This window comes from Apium graveolens, unplaced genomic scaffold (genome assembly GCF_009905375.1).
Source record: "Apium graveolens cultivar Ventura unplaced genomic scaffold, ASM990537v1 ctg1301, whole genome shotgun sequence".
Taxonomy (NCBI): domain Eukaryota; kingdom Viridiplantae; phylum Streptophyta; class Magnoliopsida; order Apiales; family Apiaceae; genus Apium; species Apium graveolens.
In genome coordinates this window covers 60,515-69,460 of record NW_027417181.1, presented here as the reverse complement: position 1 = coordinate 69,460, position 8,946 = coordinate 60,515, and the positions used below count along the sequence as shown (strand labels likewise).

The 8,946-nt window shown below is 33.4% G+C and overlaps 1 pseudogene; it reads right to left on the bottom strand.

Moving 5' to 3' along the window:
- Positions 1-293: 293 nt before the first annotated feature.
- LOC141699786 (tubulin alpha-4 chain-like) lies at positions 294-2,770 on the bottom strand (annotated as a pseudogene).
- Positions 2,771-8,946: the final 6,176 nt, after the last annotated feature.

Genomic DNA, 8,946 nt, shown 5'->3' with positions numbered 1-8,946 from the left:
TTCCAATCAATAAAAAGATATATGTCTCGCCTAAAAATTTTCCAATCCTTTAAAAGATATCTGATGCATAAACTGAAACAGTGATTAGGGAATCAATTAGTATGTATCAATTAATAAGGTAGGTGACACTAAATAAATGGAGGACATGTGCTCACCCTTGACTCATCAAACTTGTACCAGGTGTTTGGAGCAGAACTAAGGAAAGAGTAGTAATGCCCTGAAGTAGCATATAGATCTCAAAACTACTATAAATACATAAATGGTGAGCAGATACTAAAGTTATAATTAAATGGTTATAGAACATGAAGCATTAAAAAATTTCCAATATTATGCATGATATCAAACTTGTGGTCAATGCGGGAGAACACCTCAGCCACACTGGTGGAGTTTGAAATCATGCAGACAGCCCTCTAAACCTTGGCAAGGTCTCCGCCAGGAACAACAGTAGGGGACTGATAGTCGATTCTATACTTGAATCCAATTGGGCACCAGTCAACAAACTGAATTGTCCGCTAGGTCTTGATAGTTGCAACAACTGCATTGACATCCTTGGGGACAACATCACCACGATACATCAAATAGCAATCCATGTACTTCCCATGACGAGGATCACACTTGGCCATCATGGAGGATGGCTCAAACGCAGTGTTGGTTATATCAGCCACAGAGAGTTGCTCATGGTATGCCTTTTCAACTGATATGACATGGGCATATGATGAAAGCATGAAATGGATCCGTGGATATGGGACCAAGTTGGTCTGGAACTCAGTCATATCCATATTTATAGCACCATCAAATCGCAGAGATGCAGTCAAGGAGGAAATCATCTGAATTAAACATATACAGACCAAATGATTAGGAATACTAAAGAACTAGCATTAGAACAAATTCAGAAAATATAATTCCCCTATATCATCTTCCCCAAGAGAATGAGCAAAAATGTTTGGGTGTGTTTCAATGAAGTTCAAAAAATGTACACAGGTCCAGATAAGAATGGAAAAAACAAAAAAATTTAGATAAAATCATGAAGAGTGATACCTGAGAAACAAGCCTGTTAAGGTTGGTGTAGGTGGGACGCTCAATGTCTAGCGAGCGCCTACAAATGTCATAAATGGCCTAATTGTCCAGAAGAATAGAGATATCAGTGTGTTCCGGGAGTGAATGGGTTGAAAGGACATTGTTGTAGGGTTCAACGACAGAAGTTGAAACCTGTGGTGATGGGTAGACAGTAAACCCAAATTTGGACTTTTTCCTATAGTGAATCAACACTTCTTCCTTGCAGTTTTCACAAATGAACTTTGTATCTGGATCTTCTATCTTTTTAAGCTTTGTAAACGATTCAAGAGCATCCTGGAGGGTAGTTACATCTTTAATCTCCAGGCTCAAATCAATGGAGGGCTCATAAGTATCAGATAAGTGCTCGCAATTACAACATTTCAGCTGAAATTTTTTAACACATACAAAGAGTCATTTATATGTGAATGAGTAAAAGAGATTTATGTAAAAACTAAGCATTTAATTACAAGATTACCTTGCTTACTAGGCGACCACCAAAAACCTGTTTGACAAAGTTATCATTATTTACACACAAAGTTGTCTCCTTTGACTTTGAATCACTACAACACCTCTGGAGTCTATCAAGAAAGCATTGCCACGTATGCAGCAGTTTCAGTATAGACCACAAACCCAAACAACATTTCGTTAACTTTAGAAATGAAAAAATCCAGGACAAGATACCCATTGATAATCATCACAAGGGAAACTTTAGAACATACCCTGTATTACCTGTAGAACATACCATGTATCTAGCCTCACTTTGCATAAATTGATAGCTATTTACCAACTCTTATAATAGTCCATTTAACAAACTAATTCTAATTCGAAACCACAATTCGACAAAATCTTTTTATTAAAAAAACTGACACAATAACAGTTGGGTAATTTCACTCCACCACAAAATCATCAATTACTAATACACTATCAAACTTGATGCATTACACAAAATATACAACACAAAACATAAAATTAGTTACGAACACGGAGATACACATAATAATCATACCTTGAAAGGCCAATTTTCGCGATAAAATTGACAAACGCTATCACTAGCTTTAACAACAGAAAAGAACTCCTTCTCGACATAAATCTCCAAGTACTCACCATAACCTAACACAACCCCTTATCTCATCTTCTCAGCCATTTTCTTCATCTGCTGTAACCTCTACTCTCTCAAAACCTTGATATCCTCCAAATCGAGACGATCTAGAGCTGAGATCTCATTATCTATCTTATCTTCCACCGCTTTCAATACTGTTAACACTTGCTTATCCAAGATCTGTCAAATTCTCCAATTATTATAATCAGCAAAACACACACATAGACACTCTTTCTCTCTCTCTCTAACTCATCTATCTCTATCTCTCTCCTAGTTTAAGGTTATTGGAAAATTTAAGACTATGAAAGTGAATACAAACATGTGAAGCTCAACGAACCTCTGAACCTTTTGGAAAAAAGAGAGAAACAAAATTTAAAAAACAAAACCCAATAATAATTAAGAACTAAATCGAGATGAAGAATATCAGGATTAAATTTTTAAGCAATACATCAGAAACCCACACACCAAATTTGTCAACGAGGTATCAAAGTTAAAACCCGTTACATACTTTAAGAACTAAAACAAAAAACATCCATTAATCACCAAAAAACACAGAAAATTAGAAAGTCAACATAGAGTTATCTTGGTATATATTAGCAAACCAGATCTGTCCATATCGAATGTTGACTAGTGCTCAACAAATGCCTATGCTACTGCATCTTCAATCGCCTGTTAACCCGAACATAATAGAATGAAATCATAAAAGCCAAAAATATCATAACATTTATGCATATATATAAATCGCGAAACCGCTCATTGGCCACTATTGAAGGATAAAAACAGATTTTCAATTCAATTATCTTAAACCTAATTGAACAAACAAACCTGTTCAGAAATTAGGGGTTCTCATAGATGGAGTTTGAGTAATTGAAGGTGTTCTTCCATTCGGGGTTTAATTGAAACCATATATACTTGCAATCAACTGACATGGTGTGTGTGTGACAGAGAACCAGAGAGATGGAAGAGATAGAGCACCAGAGAGATGGAAGAGAGAGAGACCAGAGTGAATTGAGAGAGAGAGAGGAAAATAATTTAGTAATGGGGAAACGGGTTTTTTTTGTTAAGGGGGAATATTTGTGGAATAAAGGGGGGAAAGTTTCCGCGTATTTTTTTTTTAATTTTTTTAAGCTAATCATCGACAACGGTTGTAAAATACAACCGATGTCTATAAGACAAAGACGTCGGTTATATAAAAAACTGATGTCTAACTAACGTTTCTCATTTTTGAAAAATAACTATAGACAACGGTTATTTTCTCGACCGATATCTAATATAAGCATTAACATCGGTTTTAAAATAACTGATGTCTAAAAGAACTTTAACATCGGTCGTCTGAGCAACCGATGTCTAAGGACCGATGTCTATTGACAGAATTCTAGTAGTGTTTCCTCTTATCATTTGACCCTTACTTACTTCTGATTAACTTTATTATAAATAATCAAGATATTGTCAGAAATTCCCTTCTTATTTAACAAAATTCTATGTTAATAGATCGCTACACTCACTCGATAAAACAATTATTAGATCACTACCCTCTTTCAATAAAAAAATTTGAATGTTGCTACGAGGGTGTAAATTTGAAAATATACGCTATGAACTACACTAAAAAGTTGTGGAGAATAAATGATTATCTCACGAGAGATAGATTTTCTAGTACACTAAGACATATTTAATAGGTAGCCTTTTAGCCTATTTGAAGACATATTTTTCTTGAGTATTTTTCTCCACTTTGGATATATTTAATATGTTAGAATTTTTAGCCTATTTCAAAACATTTCAAATTTGCATATAATAATTGATGATTTTCATTTAAATGTTTGAATTCAATGATTTCTTAGGTGGTGGTATGATTTTTAGTAATTATGATATAAATTTACTGATAATTGAGAAAATTTGGTGTGATAATGAGAAAATTTGGTGATTTGGCTCAGTTCAGATTGCTAATTACAAAATTTGGATGCATTAAATCTCATTGTCAATATATAACGAGTAATACTAGATAACCCCAAACTTATACAAAAATAGTTACAAAGTAACGTGACATGACACATTTTGAAATTACATTCGTGTGCGATTATGAATGCACGTGGGCTCTCGGAAAGTTACCATTTATAAGATATTAGTTGGTAAGCCATGCCAAGCACATACCCGAAATTAAAAATAACAGTATCACAATATTATTTACATAAAACTGAAACTCATAATTCGAGTAAAATACAGATCTAAATATAATTTATAAAATGATTTTAAAATATGTAGTTAAAAAAATTGAAGTTAAGTGTAACTATAAAATTTCACCGTATAGTTCTAGTTATGCATGCGCCTAATTATTTACTTATATAAATATGTCATGTTAACTTACTAATACGATTATTTGAAATTAAACCGACACTTGGATGTTCGGCAATAAATAAAAAATTAAGGAAAATAAAATTTAGAGAGAGTAAAAGTTAATTTTTGTTAGTTGAGATGTTGAGATTTTATTATATAAAATTTCAAAAATATTTGTATAATTTTCTAGTGAGTACCAAGATTTGGGAGCTAAACATGGTTTCGCTTATTAGTATACATAGTTGATAACCCGTGCGAAACATGAGACCGAGACTAAAAATATCGAATTAATATTTGTAGAGAATTATTCATAATTCGTGTGAAACACGAATTAAAATTAATATATTAATATAAAATGTTAAATTAGTACTTGTAAAAAATAGTTATGTAGTTAAAAATAATTGAATCAAAAATCCGATATACATCAAATATTTTTCTTCTTCGAGATTTCCATCATCCGATATAGATCTAAAATCTCTATTTTTCTCCCCCATTCTCCATTATTTGATATAGATTTAAATCAGTTTTTTTCTCCACTCTGCATCAAACCATATAGATCTAAATCTCCTTCATTTTTTGAGCCAATTAAGATCATTATCATTTAATCTAATAACAAAACTTAAAGTTTGTGCACCAATTAGAAAACTCATTTCACATGCACCCCTTACCACTTTCCTATTACTATTTGAATAACAGTTTCTATATCATCGATTGAGATTTAGGCCCAATAAATTAGCATTTTTTTAATATTTGCCGGATTCGCAAGAAGTCCTCGTCTTTGTAAAATGCTCATCATCCCGATATAAGTAAGTTGTCTGAATTTATTTCGTTGCAAGCATACTATTAGATTTTTATCACCGTTAAATTCATCCGATTCCATATTTTCTAGATTTAATTTATTTTTCTAAATTCATTTTTTTGTTTGAATATGATGTAAATCAATTTCTAAAACATAGCCGGAAAGCAATGAAGAAAATGCTCCATCAAAGTTAAAGTTTTACTTCCTCCTCCACGTTCACAGATATACGGGTAATATTATTTTATATTTAATCCAAGATTGCATATAATGTTATGATATTTGTTGTTGTTATTGTTTAACTCATTAATAACAGATTGACTTCAATTTATTTTAATTGTAATCAGCTTTGTATACACATTTCTTCTCAAATCTTTTTAAGTATTACAATTCAAACCAAACTAAAAAATTCATATGTAAGTACGACTTGCTATCATGCCTGAGGTTGTAATGTGTTAAATAATAGTATAAGATCCATATAAAGTCTTCGTATAACACCTTAATGGAGATAATTACTTAAGATAATGTTTGTTATATGACTCAGGTGTTTATAATCTTCAGAAGTAGATCTAGAATCCTCAAAGATAAAATACATATTGTCTTATGTGTTATTAACTATGAAGGGTGAGAGAAGCCTTCCATCTTCTTCTTTTTTCCAAGTGAAAAGCCTCTCTTTATTAATAACAAGGTCCTTAATTAATTAGCCGTAATGGACTTTTTGTGCGCACCTTAGGAATAAGAATATGCAATGAGGTTCACACGTATTTAGTGATCTCTTATATAAAATATACTCCCTCAGTCCCTTCCAATTGTTTACATTTCTGGGGAAGTGTCCGACACGCATTTTAAGGTGCATAAAAGGTATAGTTATGTAACTTATTTTTACAATTTTCTTTTTCTGAATAAAAGTTGAATGTTTTAATTTTTATTCAAAAAAACAAAATTCTAAAAAAAAATACAGAACTATTCTTTATATGCACCTTAAAATGCGTGTCAGACACTCTCTAAAAAACGTAAACAATTGAAAGGGACAGAAGGAGTATCTTAGATGTCGCATTATTTGATATATCGTCACACTTCATAATTTTTTAAAATTCTTGCTTTCCCATACTATTTCAAGCTAATTAGGGAGTTGATGTTTAATTAGCAGTTAAGGACAATTTTTTTTCTAGAATTGGTTTCATCGTACTTGAACGTTCTCATCTTAATATTGTCAATTTCAAATCTATCTTTAAATATTTTTAGGCTAGACTTTTTCCTTTCAGGAGTTCGTGCTTATTCTCAAGACTGAAAATATTTTGAATCACATTTGAAGTAATAATAATTAAACTTATTATTATTTCCTGCACAGATAGGTGTTCATAAGGCGGTGGATGCAAAGATAGGTGGAAGACATGGGGATATTCTACAAATAGAATGGATTTGTCCTGCAAAGGTATGAGTTGAAACATTGATATTACATACATTTTGATATCTTTTTAGTTAAAGATGCTATGCACTTTTCTATTATAAGTTCTGATGTTGAATATTACACACGGATTTCAATCACAGTTAACTTTGGATATTAACTGGGGTGTGGCTGCTGGGCAAGAGAGCATAGAGGCTACCCGGAGACGTACCAACTGATCCTAGGTAAAGTTTCTTGTTCTCGAGTCTACTTTTTAAGTTTATCCTAATTTAGCACCTCTGATTATTTTTTTTACTTTTTATTTTAATGTCAGATTTCAGGCGGAGCCCACTGACCATTCAGACAGCACAACCCTGATAATACCCATAGAGGAGAAAGGCAACCTGCTCAACAACAGTTCACCAATCCTGACTACTTCATCAGTGAATGATGAAATAATGTCCATGGCTATTGATGCCGTAAATGCTTTAAATGGCGTCGCATTGGGGCAAGGTGAACCTGTAGTTGATTTGGGCATGTTCATGCAATGGCTCGACACAGATACTGTTCGTAATTTTTCAGCGGGCAAAGTTTCACTGGAATCGAGCCAACAAAATCAGTTCCCAGAGAAAACGCTGATCAGTTTTACTGTGTCGGAGAAAATACTGGAGTAGTCATCCCCAAACCCATTGCTTGGACATCTTCGGTGCCTGCTCAGGATGTTCTTGACCTGGACTTGCTAGCGCGTCTCCTACAGAACCCAGGAGATGTGGAGAAACTAATAAAAATATATGATTCGACAGCTAAAGGAAAGTCATGTGCCAGTGCCATCGCAACCATTCCTGAATAAACTTACCTTTCCAAGGGAAAATACAGCTCCTGGACACAATTCACATTGCATTACTGGTGAATCCTCTGCCCCTTCAATAACCGTTTCTTCAATGGTCACATCAAGCAGCAATAAGAGCCTAATTAACAATAATATACCATTACCAGAAGCAACAATGACCCCAATGTGACCTCTGTATTACTCACCAAGTACCAACTGGGAATCGGATATAGAGATTCAGGGTCAAATCAGTGAAAATGGAACGGTTGCTGGTATGAGAATGAAACCTCCAATATCACCAGTGGCTATATTTTCTTTGCCACAAAACGCCAGCCTACAGCCACCACAAATGGGCTGCCATCCCTTCTGCCTAGGAATCCACCTCTACTCCAGATGCACCCGTACCCTATCTCAGGACAAACTGCTCTGATACCTATACTGGGGACACAACTCGTAACAGCAATGGGTCTGAATCCTTTAGTGAATGATTTGGTTACATTGCTAATGGTCAACCAGCAGGCTGCTGCTAATGTGATAGCCGCCTTTAGTCACTCAACCCGTCCCACGAACTGCTCTTCGTTGCATGCAAACACTCAAATAGTTGGGCAATGACCATCTACGCTGAATCCGTATCAGGAGCCGTGCACGTACTTAAACTCTCCCAGGGGATGTCGAAATGACGCTAATTGCCGATATCTGCACAGCAAGTCCGATGTTGGCTCATTGGGACAGTACTGGATCATTGTACAAAAGAAGGTGGGTGCAACAGAGAAGTCTCGAAGAAGTGTGATGTTGGCTTTACTTATTAGACTAGAGAACTGAAGATGCTTCTCTTTTTAATATCTACTAGCTTAAATGTTAATATTTAAATTTTTTATTATCAGTTTAGTAGGACAATTTATTTATTTTTTAATAATTAAAATTAGGGGATAATCGTTGTACCAAATTATACCCCATATCTACATAATTATATTAAAAACTAAACAATGAAAGTTTGGTTGGTAAACAATAAAAGTTTGGTTGGTAGTAGGTTGCTCACAGTAATTATTGTAATATTTAAAACAAAACACTTTCATTAATAGATAAATATTCATGATATAATTATAATATGTCTAATGGTTTTCGTTAAAAAAAATAATATATAAATTCACCCGGAGTGGCTGAACAAAATTATACTATTTATCCAATTTGAAATAAAATTTTTTAAAAACTACATATAATTAGTTGAATTTGAAAAATCAAGCTAAAATAAAATAATAAATATTATTGATCCGGGGTAAATAGGTAAAAATTATTTTCTCTTAGACCGAATGGATAATAAATTTAATTTTGTTTTAGTCTGATGACATTAAATGAGGTAAACGAGTTTTCTTTTATATATTTATTTTATTACAAATTTTCTTTCACATATTTATTTTAGTTTAAGCCTGTTTATTATTTTGTTTAGC